The sequence below is a fragment of the Archocentrus centrarchus genome, chromosome 10 (genome assembly GCF_007364275.1).
Source record: "Archocentrus centrarchus isolate MPI-CPG fArcCen1 chromosome 10, fArcCen1, whole genome shotgun sequence".
In the NCBI taxonomy this organism is placed as follows: domain Eukaryota; kingdom Metazoa; phylum Chordata; class Actinopteri; order Cichliformes; family Cichlidae; genus Archocentrus; species Archocentrus centrarchus.
The window spans coordinates 35,860,799-35,875,414 of NC_044355.1; the positions used below are offsets into that span (position 1 = coordinate 35,860,799).

The 14,616-nt window shown below is 42.4% G+C and overlaps 1 pseudogene; it reads left to right on the forward strand.

Annotated features, from left to right (window-relative positions):
* The first annotated feature begins 305 nt into the window (after positions 1–305).
* On the forward strand, positions 306–1,016 carry LOC115787514 (N-alpha-acetyltransferase 40 pseudogene; annotated as a pseudogene).
* The last annotated feature ends 13,600 nt before the right edge of the window (positions 1,017–14,616 follow it).

Sequence of the window (14,616 nt, forward strand, 5' to 3'; positions counted from 1 at the left end):
CATGTGCCGGTATTTTATATGCAGTGCCAGCTGGGACTTTTTCCTCTCTTTGGGTTTCTGTAGCCGCCTTGTGTGCACTTCTCAGGTGGACTTTGATGTTGGTGGTTTTCCATTTGGGAAGTGTTCCGCACATTTTTTCATCATCCACAACAAGACACTTACTTCTATTTGTCCCACTATCATACTCAAACCCCCCCCAAAAACATATGGGACTCTATGGGACAAGCCCCTGGACAACATAGCTATTGGGATCACTGGGACACAGAAACCCCTCCAAAACGGCATTGAGCAGATACGGCAGCAAAATGGGGAGGAAGTCCAACAAAGCAAAGGAGAAGAAAGCAAGACATCTGGAGGAGACGGCAGCTATGGACGCTGTGTGTAGATGCAGCCAATAAGCTTGAAGACCCACTGGCTGCCTTCCCAGCTTTTACAAAATATAATAGAAATAGGCTGAAACCTGCAGATAGAGTGTAAATGAGTAACTGCGCTCCACACAGTCTCTGTGGATGGGCTTTCAAACTCACCAGAGCCAACATGCAGACGCTGTATGAGCAGAGCAAGCAGGGGTGGAAGAAGAGGGAAAAGCAAGAGGAGCTGAATGATGAGAGAGCTTGGTACCTGTTGGCCGTGATGCTGACTTCTCCCCCATTGCCTTCTCCCACTTTCGATTTGAGTGTGGGGAAGAGGTCTTATATTGCTATGAGGTGCAGTTAGAGAGCAGAGTGTGGAGGAAAGGGCTCAGCAAGTTTCCCATCCAGATAGTGTGCTGTTAACTCATCACTAACAACACACAAATGAAGAAAGTGATGTTGACAGTTTTTAAAAAGAACAAAGGAGGGTACTGGTTCTTCAGAGAAACTTTACAGTTTGAGATCGCAAAGACCTCACTGAGTACGTCCAGTTGCTGCGACGACAACTGTTCTTATGAGATACTCAGCAGGCGGACCAAACATGATGAGGCTTTGGCAGGACACACCCATGGAGACGGACACTACAGGGGCTGCTGCCACTGATCGACTCAAGTTAGACTACGTGATTGGTTAAACTTTAGTTGGCTGCGTGTGAAAGCTTCAGCTGCCTGCTAATCCACAAGTGGAAAGATAACATGCAGGAAGTACATAACAGGCAGAGAATAATTAATAGGAATTTATTTTAAAAGAGGCTCTGCTGTCTATGTACTTTTTGGTCATTCATTTTTCCATTTCAAAAACGAATATTTAAAAACAAAGACCAGGTATTTTTTTTTATTTTCTTTTTAAATTTTCTCCAAATCCATACAATGTAAAACAAATTAGATTTATTTTTTCCCTTTGAGATCAAAAAATAAATTTGCAAAGAATGGGAAATGGATAAATAGCCCATCTAAAATAAATAAAAATGATAATTAAAAGGAAAAAATGATAACTAGCTAAAACTATATTGTGAGTTTCAGTGGTGGACAGTAATGAAGTACAAATACTTCGTTACTGTACTTAAGTAGATTTTTCAGGTATCTGTACTTTACTTGAGTATTTATTTTTCTGACAACTTTTTACTTTTACTCACTACATTTTTACACAAGTATCTGTACTTTCTACTTCTTACATTTTCAAAACAAGCTCGTTACTTTAGGTTTAATGCATCTGAGAAACGTTTGCATTTCCAGTCAGTGCGGGAGCCGGCTTGTGATTGTGAGTGGTTTTTTTCTTGGAAGTCGCAACAACAGGGTGGCAGGGAGGGAACAGACACCCCACACGGTAGAGGGAGAGGCTCCTCCAACGCTCGCTCGGAGACCGGAAAGAGCCAGAGGAAGTTGCGCTTATAGAGGCCGCACGCCGGAACGGTGAGGAAAATAAATGACAGAAAACGTAGAGGACAAAAAAAGTGTGTGCATTTTGTCACACAGTGTGTCTGCTAGCTAAAAGAACAGCTGCTGTATTTTAAGGGAGAGCAAAGAATGAGTGATAACTTCACTCAGATGGAGAAAGATGTAAGAAAGAGGTAGAAACGTCCTCCAAAAAACTACTTTTACTTTCTTACTTTGAGTAGATTTCAGAGCCTGTACTTTTTTACTTTTACTTGAGTACAGAAGTTGAACCAGTACTTCAACTTTTACCAGAGTAGTTTTTAACACAAGTACTTGTACTTCTACTTAAGTACAGAATGTCAGTACTTTGGCCACCACTGGTGAGTTTACAAAACTAACTGAAATTATAAATAAAATGACCTTTGTTTTCATCTTTATCATTTTATTTAAAAGCATTGTGGATTGATATGAAATCTTTTTCTCTGCTCTAGGAGTTTAAGCTGGGAGTGCCATCAGGCAAATGTGTGCTGTGCATGTGCTCACCAAGCTGGTCCACAAGGTAATGGCAGCGGTCTGCCGAGAAAGTGGGAGAGTCCCATATGGGGTTTCTGGGTGGAGCCCCGGGTACACCACCAACCTGTTCACATCTCTAACTCTGGATATTGGCGACTCTGTTTTGAGAAACGTGAAGCTAGTGACACCAGCGACCATAGTCAAATGTCTTCCAGGGGCCAGAGCAGGTGACATTCATGGAAATTTGAAACTGCTGGCTAAGACTAATCGTAGATTTGGTAAGATCGTTATTCACGTCGGCAGTAATGACACCCGGTTACACCAATCAGAGGTCACTAAATATTATTATTATTATTATTATTATTATTATTATTATTATTATTATTATTATTATTATTATTATTATATAAAATATTGAATCGGTGTGTAACTTTGCAAAACCAATGCTGGACTCTATAGTTTTCTCTGGGCCTCTCCCCAACTGGACCAGGAGCGACATGTTTAGCCGCATGTTCTTGTTAGGGATTATTTTTTACTCAATGAATAAAGGACAAATGTTTAAGGGTAAACTCCAGTAAGTTAATTAATAAACAGTGGATCAACCAAATAATAAACAATTAAATAATACATTAGACAGAGAGCAACAGATAGAAAGTGCTGACTAACTTCTCTGTCTCAGTACATCTTATCTTGGAGGTTCAGCCACAGTACATACCATTAAAACATCACCTATGTCACCATGTTCTGTTATTAATCTGGACAAGATTGCTCTCTATGACAAATTAAAAAATCAGGAAGAAGATGTGCTGTATAACTCCACCGCTGATGAGAGAAATCTGGGTCATGAAAAACCAGCTTGAACAGGACCGAAGACAAGGCCAGCTTACAACACCCAGAAGTTGTTTCTGTTTAGATAAGTGGCAGTATAAAAATGTTATGGTTAGAGAGCTACACTGGCTCGGAGAGAGAGAGAGTGCATGCTCTTCCTTTGAGTCCCACACATGCATGTGTGATTTTTCTGATTCTTTAATATATTAAATGTCTTACTTTTTTAATTAAAGTGTTTCAGGTGTCTCCTTCACAAACAACCCAATTACCTGTCATTCTCCTTGAATTGCTGGCTGTCTGAGTGGTGTCCAAAAAGCAACGCGGGCTTCATAGATAATTGAGAAAGTTTCTGGGGAAAACCTGGTCTTGTTAGGAGAGACGGCATCCATCCCACTTTACATGGAGCAGCTCTCATGTCTAGAAACCTGGCCAAATTTATTAACCCTCCTAAAACCTGACTACCCAGGGTTGAGACCAGGAAGCAGAGTTGCAGTCTTGCACACCTCTGCAGCTTCTCTCCTCCTGCCATCCCCCCAAAACCCCATCCCCATAGAGTCGGTGCCTGCTCCCAGACCACCAAAAAACAAAGCTAAAATCAGCAAAATACTATTTAAGCATAAAAATTCAAAAACAATAAATAACATAACTTCATCAACTGCACCAAAGAATAAAACAATTAAATGTGGATTATTAAACATTAGGCCTCTCTCTTCCAAGTCCCTGTTAGTAAATGATTTAATAATTGATCAACATATTGATTTATTCTGCCTTACAGAAACCTGGTTACAGCAGGATGAATATGTTAGTTTAAATGAATCAACAATTCAATTCAATTCAATTTTATTTATATAGCGCCAAATCACAACAAACTGTCGCCTCAAGGCCCCGAGTCACAGTAACTGTCAGAATGCTCGAAGCACAGGTCGAGGAGGAGGATTAGCTGCAATCTTCAATTCCAGCTTATTAATTAATCAAAGACCCAGACAAAGTTTTCATTCTTTTGAAAGCCTGACTCTTAGTCTTGTCCACCCTAATTGGGAAATTCAAAAATCTGTTTTATTTGTTATTGTTTATCATCCACCTGGTCCTTACTCAGAGTTTCTGTCTGATTTCTCAGACTTTTTAGATTAGATTAGATTCAACTCATTGTCATTGTGCACACAAGGCACACAACAAAATGATCATTCCAGATCACTCATCCAGAGATGAGCATCTGCGGTCATGCAGTCAGAGACCAGCGCTGCCGTTAGGCATTGTCGTTTAAGTGTCTTGCCCAAGGACAACGCAGCCCAGGGACAGGGGCTCGAACCTGCAACTTTGCAGTGGTGGCAGTGGCCCAGTGGGTAGGCGCTCGCCTACCCACTGGGCCACTGCCATGAAATCTATCAGATTTAGTGCTCAGTTCAGATAAAATCATTATAGTGGGTGATTTTAACATCCATGTAGATGCTGAAAATGACAGCCTCAACTCTGCACTTAATATATTATTAGATTCAATTGGCTTCTCTCACAAATATAAAGGAGCCCACCCACCACTTTAATCATACTCTGGATCTTGTCCTGACACATGGCATTGAAACTGAAGACCTAACAGTATTCCCTGAAAGCCCCCTCCTGTCTGATCATTTCTTAGTAACATTTACATTTACTTTAATGGATTACACAGCAGTGGGGAATAAGTTTTATTACAGTAGAAGTCTTTCTGAAAGTGCTATAACTAAGTTTAAAGATATAATTCCTTCATCATTATGCTCTTCAGTGCCATGCGCCCAAACAGTGCAAAGCAGCTACCTAAACTCTGTTCCCAATGAGGTAGATTATTTCATCAATATTTTTAGATCCTCACTATGTATGACTTTGGATACTGTGGCTCCTCCGAAAAGGAAAGCCTCAAATCAGAAGTGCCTGACTCCGTGGTATAATTCACAAACGCACAGCTTAAAGCAGATAACCCGAAAGCTGGAGAGGGAATGGCGTCTCACTAAATTAGAAGATGCTCATTTAGCCTGGAAAAAGAGTTTGTCCTTTCATGTTAACTAGTAATGTCTTCATACATTTCTTTACAGATAAAATTTTAGATATTAGAGAAAAAATTATTCATAACCATCTCAAAGCTGCTTTCAGCACTGCTGCTATTTGTTTCGACTCTTTCGCTCCAGTTGATCTTTCAGAGTTACCTTCAATAGTTACTTCCTCCAAACCAGCAACATGTTTATTAGATCCCATTCCTACTAGACTGTTAAAAGAAGTCTTTCCAATTATTGATGCTTCAATCTTAAAAATGATCAATCTCTCTTTATTAGTTGGCTATGTACCACAGGCCTTCAAGGTGGCTGTAATTAAACCACTATTTAAAAAGTCATCACTTGACCCAGCTGTCTTAGCTAATTATAGGTCAATCTCCAACCTTCCTTTTCTCTCAAAGATTCTTGAAAGAGTAGTTGTAAAACAGCTAACTGATCATCTGCAGCGCAATGGTTTATTTCAGTTCAACTCAATTTTATTTATATAGTGCTAAATCACAACAAGCAGTCACCTCAAGACGCTTTGTATTGTGGGTAAAGACCCTGCAATAATACAGAGAAAACCCAACAGTCACTGGGCGACAGTGGGAAGGAAAATCTCACTTTTAACAGGAAGAAACCTCCAGCAGAACCAGGCTCAGGGAGGGGCAGTCATCTGCTGTGACCGTTTGGGCTGAGGGGAGAGAAAAAAAGACATGCTGTGAAAGAGAGCCAGAGATTCATAACAATTAATGATTAAATGCAGAGTGGAGTATAAACAAAGAAAATAAGATGAATGAAAAGAAACAGTGCATTATGGGCTGGTTCCGGGTCACCTGATCCAGCCCTAACTATAAGCTTGATCAAAAAGGAAAGTTTTAATTCTAATCTTAAAAATAGAGAGGGTGTCTGTCTCCCGAATCCAAACTGGGAGCTGGTTCCACAGAAGGGTGGCCTGAAAGCTGAAGGCTCTGCCTCCCATTCTACTCTTGTACTCATGTGCCTTGCTTGATAATCAAGATAAGTATTTTGTGGAGTTATCCCAAATACAAAAGTGATGGCAGATAATTCTATGGGCCTTTGTAGAACATCTGAAAGAGTTTTGAATATTAGTTGCCAGAAATTATTTAGTTCTGAGCAAGACCATAACATATGTGAAGGGGTGGCTTGCATTTCCCTGCATCGATCACAAATAGGGTCAATGTTAGGCGTGAACTTTGCTAGCCTCACTTTAGACCAATGAAGGCAGTATACAACCTTGAACTGGGTGATTGTGTGCCGTAAACTTATGGAGGAAGAGTGTGTTCTATTCAAGGCATTTTCCCAGATTTCGTCAGTAAGCTCCAGCCCTAAATCGTCCTCCCATTGTTTTCTTATTGAGGTCAAATCTTACGTATTGTATGTGTTTAATAAGGAGTATACTTTCCCGATAACCCCTCTGGAATCTGGTTCAATTCCAGAATGGAATTTAACAGGGAATTGGGTGGTTGAGATGGGAAGTTGGTGAAGGAAGTTCTTACAAAACTACGGAGCTGCAAACATTTTTAAAAATTAGACTTGGGGATGTTGAATTTAAGCATTAGCTGATCAAATGATGCAAAAGTGTTGTCAATGAATAGGTTCTCTATTGTGATAATTCCTTTATTGGCCCATTCATGAAAAGCTCCATCTATATTTGATGGTTTAAACTGATGATTTTTTACTATGGGAGCACAGGTGGGCAGATCACTATGAGAAAAGGCTCGTCTAAATTGTGCCAGTATTCGAAAGGAGAGTTTTACAATCAGACTTAGATTGAACTTGGATACAGATTCCGAAAGAGGTAGCTTTGAGCAAAGTAATGAATATAAGGAGGTATTTAGACAAGAGGAGTTTTCCATTCGCAGCCATTCTTGAGTAGTGATTTCACATGGAGACATTTTCCAATATAGCATGGAACTAATATTGGCAGCCCAATAATAATATTGGAAATTGGGAAGTGACAATCCTCCATGTTGACGATGTCTCTGAAGAATCTTTTTACGTATTCGAGGATTTTTCTTATTCCAAATGAATCCTGATATTAGTTTGTCCACTGATGTGAAAAAGGGATATATATATATATATATATATATATATATATATATATATATATATATAAAAAACAAATCCCAGCTCGCCCCTACGGGCGGTCTATTTTGCCCTCCAAGCTCGGGTCCTCTACCAGAGGCCTGGGAGCTTGAGGGTCCTGGTTAGCCACCACAAGTTTGTCTGTCTGTATCTGGAAGTCCCACAGGATCTTAGCTCTATTGTTCTCAACCACCCTTGGGGGCGTGTCCCATTTTGACCTCGGGACTTCCAGGTCATACTCGGCACAGATGTTCCTGTATACTATGCCGGCCACTTGGTTATGGCGTTCCATGTATGCCCTGCCTGCTAGCATCTTGCACCCTGCTGTTATGTGCTGGATTGTCTCGGGAGCATCTCTGCACAGCCTGTATCTGGGGTCCTGCCTGGTGTGGTACACCCCAGCCTCTATTGATCTTGTACTTAGAGCTTGCTCTTGTGCTGCCATGATTAGTGCCTCTGTGCTGTCTGTCAGTCCAGCCTTTTGGTAGGATTTCTCTATGTCAGCCACTTCTTCTATCTGCCGGTAGTACATGCCGTGCAGAGGCCTGTCTTCCATGATGGTTCCTGTTCTTCGTCCTCTTCTTTCTCAGGTTTCTGCTGCCTGAGGTACTCACTAAGCACATGATCCTTTGTGGCCATCTTCCTGATGTATTCATTGATCTTCATTGTTTCATCTAGGACAGTGGTTCTGACACACACTAGTCCTCGGCCACCTTCCTTCCGCTTAGCGTACAGTCTCAGGGTGCTGGATTTGGGGTGAATCCCTCCATGCATGGTAAGGAGCTTTCTTGTCTTAACATCAGTGCCCCATTTCCTCCTTTGGCCAGCTTATTATCCCAGCAGGGTACCTGACAACTGGCAGGGCATAGGTGTTGATAGCCCGGATCTTGTTCTTCCCATTCAGCTGACACTTCAGGACTTGCCTTACTCTCTGCAGATCCTTGGAGGTTGCAGCTTTCTTAGCGGCCTCTTCATGGTTCCCATTTGCCTGTGGGATTCCAAGGTATTTGTCGCTGTCCTTAATGTCTGCAATGTTGCCTTCTGGTAGTGTAATCCTCTCAGTTGTGACTACTTTTCCTCTATTAGTTACCATCTGACTACACCTCTCCAGTCCGAACGACATGCCGATATCATTGCTGTAGATCCTGGTGGTATGGATCAGTGAATCGATATCTTTCACTCTTAGCATACAGCATGATGTCATCCATGTACAGGAGGTGGCTGATGTTTGCTCCATTCCGTAGTCCGTAGTCCATTCCAGTCTTGTTGATGATCTGGCTGAGGGGATTCAGGCCTATGCAGAACAGCAGTGGGGACAGAGCATCTCCATGGTAAATCCCACACTTGATGTTGACTTGTGCAATGGGCTTGAAGTTGGCCTCTAGTGTTGTTCTCCATATACCCATCGAGTTCTTGATGAAGGCTCTTAGGGTCCTATTGATCTTATACAGTTCTAGGCATTCCAGGATCCATGTGTGCGGCATCGAGTCATAGGCTTTCTTGTAGTCAATCCAGGCGGTGCACAGGTTGGTCAGCTGGGTCTTACAGTCTTGAGTGACTGCTTTATCTACTAGTAGCTGGTGTTTTGCTCACCTGGTCTCTCTGCCTATCCCTCTCTGGGCCTCGCTCATGTATTGTGCCACATACCTACTCATCTTAGCTGTTATGATGCCTGACAGGAGTTTCCATGTTGTAATGAGGCAGGTTATGGGCCGGTAGTTGGATGGGACTGGTCCCTTCTGGGGGTCCTTGGGGATCAGGACCATCCGGCCCTCAGTCAGCCATTCTGGGTGTGTCTTAGCCTCTAGCAGCTGGTTCATTTGTGCTGCCAGGCGCTCGTGGAGTGCAGTTAGCTTCTTTAGCCAGTAGGTGTGAATCATATCAGCGCCTGTTGCTGTCCAGCTCTTCATGTGTGAGACTCTTTCTTGGATCTCTGCCACTGTGATGGTTACTGGTTGCTGTGGTCTGCTCTTAGATCCACTAGCCACTGAGGTGTTGTGTGTTGCATCCTTCTCCCATATGCTCTTCCAGTATTGTTCCCTTGGATGGTTCGGTGGAGAACATCCGGTTTACTTTTCTGGCTTCTGTCTCTCTGATATACCTCTTCAGGCTGTGAGCCTCTGCTTGGCCTCAGGTAGGGACAGCCCGTTGTACTTCTTAGGCACTGCTTTCCACGTTTCCGCAACTCTGAGAGCTGGCTAACTTCCCTCCGTGCTGCCTTGATCCAATCCTCCAATCGTCGCTTCCATGGAGGGTACTGCTCCTTATTGCTGTTCATCTTATAGCCAAGCATCTCAAGGATCAAGGATTGGTTTCAGTGATGGTACTGGTAGTGCTGCATTCACATCTAGTAGGTACTTCACATATTCTTAGTCGAGGGCCTTCTTAGCCATGATCTTATCTTTCAGGTCAGCTGCTCTGGTATTCAGTGTACTTGTTATTATTATTATTATAATATGAAATCTCCCCCCTGACCTGTCGTCCTGGCTCCCCCTTGCCGTAGCATTTGTGTTGTACCTCATCAATCTCTAGCTGCAATAGCAGCTGCTTCCTTCGTATGTTGGAACACTGAGCCACAAGTTGTTTCATTGTCAGTGTGGATGTTGGGTTTCGAAGAATCCATAGGTCCCACATACTCTTCATGTAACCCCTCTCGCTGGGATTACATGTATAGTAGCATTCCAACAGTTCCCGGTTCTCATCTCGTGTCCATTTATGCCGTAACCTTCTAGTTCCAGTAGCCCACTTATCATCAGAATGCCCTGGTTCCTCAACATCTGACGTGGACCTTGTTAATCCGGGCGAGGTCCGAGCCGGTATGGCTTGAATCATGTATCTCTCGCTCATATTCCAAGGTAGGCTTGGTTAGCATGGGGGGTCTAGCCTGGGGACCCTTAGTGGAAGTTCGCCCTGGTCGGGATTCGAATATTATATATATATATATATATATATATATATATATATATATATATATATATATATATATATACACACACACACACACACTGTAGTTTGTAGTAATGTATATGTGTTCCTCTGTCATGGAACGTGAATCACCTGACACCTAGCAGAGCCCCACCCACCCACGCAAAAGAGGCCCAAGCCACCCCCAGACCACAGCCGCCGAGGGAGCAGGCCAGAAGCCACGTCAAGACATCTGGCCACGCACCCCAGGACCCTCAGGCACCCACACCCCAGTGGCGGCAGTGACAATCAGTGGGGAGCAGCGGGGAGCGGTAGGCAGGGGTAACTCCTGCCCTCCGCAACCGTGTCCCACAGGGGCTAAGGCCCAACAAACCATAGACCCAGGCCCAGCTGTCCACACACACATGCGCGCACGCACACACACACACACACACGCGCGCGCGCGTGCCAGTCACACACCCATGCTCATACACACGGACAAGTGGGCAAGTGGGCATCAGCACCGAGCCAGCGACGCCCCAGAGAAGCAGCCAATCCAGCCCTGAACTCTCATACAGTTTTGAGTAAAATCTGAAAATTATGAGTTAATATCTGACTGGTCTATATGTTTAACACCCCATTTGTCCTTTACCTCAGGTATTGTTCTATCCACAGCTTTTTTTCTGTAATTGATGGGCTAGAATCTTCCCCGCCTTTTCACCACCTTCGTGCATTTTGCTCTGTGATTTATTAATTAAATTTTCAATATGCTTTGTTGACAGTAGGTTGAACTCTGTTTGAAGTGTAAGCCGCAGTTTGAATAGGTCATTTGATGGGGTGACCGCAAGTATTGCATCTAATGTAGCCCCTTAACTGGCCAGGGCCCGGTGACGGGCCGTTTGTAGTCCCTTTTATATGGCAAGCTAGACCCTCCCATTTTTATTTACACGTCATTCGGCCAATCATGTAACTGGCTGCACCAAATCACCTGACAAAGCTACGTGACACCCTCTGAGTATTATTGGCTCTGGGAAACCCATTTCTTAGCATGATTGGCCGAATGAGGTGTCAATCAAAATGGGTAGGTCTAGCCTGCCATATAAATGCACTTCATTCGGCCCGCGGACCAGACGTGGCCGGTTAATAGGCTATGAAATGGGTTGTTCAGAGCCAATAGTAACCAGAAGGTGTTATGTAGTTGTTTCAGGTGATTTTTTTGCTGCCAGTTAAGGATATCTTAACTGGCAGCAAAGGATATCATTTGTTAACCGGTCGAGCTTCTCATTATGAGTCTTCCTTTGTTGAGCAGTATATGATATTATTTGCCCTCTCAGATATGCCTTCATTGACGCCCACACTGTTGATGAGGACATTCCTGGGGTCTGGTTGTGTTCCAGAAAAAACTTTAATTCAGATGAGATAAACTTAATGAAATCTTCATCTGAAAGTAGCAATGTGTTAAGACGCCAAGGGTGATAGCTATTGTTGGAGGTAGGTATACGTAATGTCAACAACAAAGGAGCATGATCTGAGATGACTACATAGCTGTCAAGTTTTGTATTTAAAAATACGGGAAATTTTCCGCTGCTGAAAATAGAGGTCACTATATGACATCATCGCCTAATTTGCATAATTGTTTATTTGGATGTACTGTAGTTGCAATCGAGGCTGCAGAAGAGAGAAAAAACATCTTTGGAGAGACAAAAAGTGAAGAAAAGAAACACCATAAATTTGTTTAGAACAACAAATAAACTTTATGAAATAACTTAATAACTTTAATGGTTTGCCTAGACCCACATTACATAGACAAATTTTGTCCCGTATTGTTTAATGTTAGAATATCAAATTTAATGAAAACACTGTGGGGTGAGACTGCTATCTATGTTCAACTGTCCTCCTTTATCTGAGCCACTGTTGTCAACTTGTGTATGAAAACTTGCTGTCCCTGTCTCAAAGGTTGATAAAGGCCGAAGCGAGGACCGGGGATGGGAGCGGAGGGAGCGGGTGGGCAGGCTCGGTGTTTAAGTGAAGGTTCGGGGGTTGGAGGGTGGAGTTGAAGTAATGTCTGGGCGATGCCAAAGCGTACGAAGGGACACAGTAAGAAGGCTGTGTGTACACAAAACACGGTGACAGCGGAGGATTTCACTGTCGTTTTATCGCTTTATGGGGCAAAAAAAACCCAACAATAAAAAAAACCGCTAAACTTTATTTACACTGCTAAACTAAACCGGAGATGTGTCACTGAACTCTGGGAAAAGGACGCACTGAGGTCCAGTTGTTTTTACAGGGTTGTTCCGGCTGTCGGCACTAACCTAGTGATAATGACAATTCAGTTTGGAGCGGCACAGGAATGCTGTAAAAAATTTTAAAATTGAAAACTGAAAATACGGGAAAATAAAAATACGGGATGACGCCAGGACAGAGGGGTAAAATACGAGAATTTCCCGGTCAAAACAGGAGACTTGACAGGTATGTGACTATAGCCTGATATTCACAATTTCTTACTAGAGAGAGAAGTCTTTCATCCAAAAAAAAAAAATCTATGTGGGAATACGTCCCATGAACTGGTGAGAAGAAAGACTAATTTCTAGTGGAGGAATTTTGAAAGCGCCACACAACAATCAGACCATTTGTGTTAAGGAGGAGTTACAGTTGGGAGGCCATGCTGGTTATAGGTATAGTCCTGGGTGAGCTACGGTCTATTGTAGGAGACAGTGCACAGTTCATATCTCCTCCAAGAATAAAGTGGTGTGTGTTTTACGAAAATATTATTTATCAACCCAATGTGGCGCATAGACACAGGCCAGGACAACTGGTGTATTTGTACAGCCTGCCTACCACTATTATGTAATGCCCAGAGGAATCTGTTTCTACTTTTGACATAATAAATGGGACGCTCTTATTAATAAGGATTGCCACGCCTCTAGATTTGGAATGGGAGTTAGAGTGATATGACTGTCTGATCCACCCTCCCCTGAGTCTAAAGTGGTCAAAGGTTCGGAGGTGCGTTTCCCGAAGAAATGCAATTCCTGCTTTAAGTTTGCTCAGATGGGTCATTACTTTTTTCCTTTTGACAGGGTGGTTCAAGGAATTTACATTCCAGCTTATCAGGCTTACATAACCTGCAGTTGGTCTTTTTGAAGAATCTTTTTTTAGTTGCAGCCATATTTCGGATAGGGATAAGTTTGTAATGAGATGAATCTGTTCAAATTCTTGATTACGAAGGTGTAATAAGGACCCGTAATAGCAAAATGAACGCACAGAGAGAGAAAAGAAAAAAAAACAAAAAAAAAACACACACACACACACAAAAATGTCCCTCACCCCCACCCGTCTGAACAGGGTGAATCCCCAACCTATTACAACAATTACTGCACATTTAAGTGCTTATAGAAAGGTACACTAGTACTAACAAACTCTGCTATATATAACGTAATTCTGTATTGGGATCAGTGAAATATCTTGAACTCAATGTTTTTAAATTAAAAAGAAGAGGTAATATCTGCCATATCATTAACTTTAACATGTCAAATAGTCACAAAAACATAAAATAAACCAACTTTTCTAACAGCAATAAAATTACTTCCGTATTCTGATCAATCAAATTGTTTATATCTGTTACAGATCAGGCAAAAGAGTGTGAACCGCTTCACCTTTAATTTCACATTAATAGATGCTTTTCTCATGTCCATCTTAGGTAGTCTATACTTTTGTGACTCTGTTCCAATATAGAATAGAATAGAATGCCTTTATTGTCATTATACAGGATGTACAATGAGATTGGAGGGCCACTCCTGTTCAGTGCCATGCAACAGAAAATCAAACTCTCTAAAATAAAAATAAAAATATTATAATCTAGTAGAATGTGTTGAGCGATATAATGTACTTATATGTCAGTGAAAAGCATCAACTTCATTCAGATACAGAGCTAAGCCTTCTTTTCCCCACTCATTTCAACCTACTTCGAATCAGTCTTTAGATGAGTCCAACAGGATTTTGGCTTTTGTGTAAGCCATAGCTTCTTCTGGATCTTGGAATCATTTCTCAGATCCATTGTATGTGATCCGAATCACCGCAGGATAAAGAAGGCCGTATTTAACACCGTACTGTCCACAAAGCAGTCGTCTCACCGCGCTGAAAGCAGACCTGGCCTTCCCGACACTTGGTGGGTAGTCCGGGAATATGGAGATGCGTTTCCTTTAAACCGAAGCTGCCCCTTTTCTCTGGCATGACGCAGGACTTCTACGCAATCTTGGTAATAATGGAGTTTTGCCACAATGACGCGTGGTTTACTTTCTTGGCTTCTCTGTTGTAATCCTCTATGGCTACATTCACACTGCAGCCTGAAGTGACCCAATTCCGATTTTTTGTGAAATCCAATTTTTTTTGCATGGTCGTTCACATTTCCAAATCCATGCGACTTGGATGTGATTTGTGTGTGAACAGCAGACGAACCTGAAAGTGTCCCGC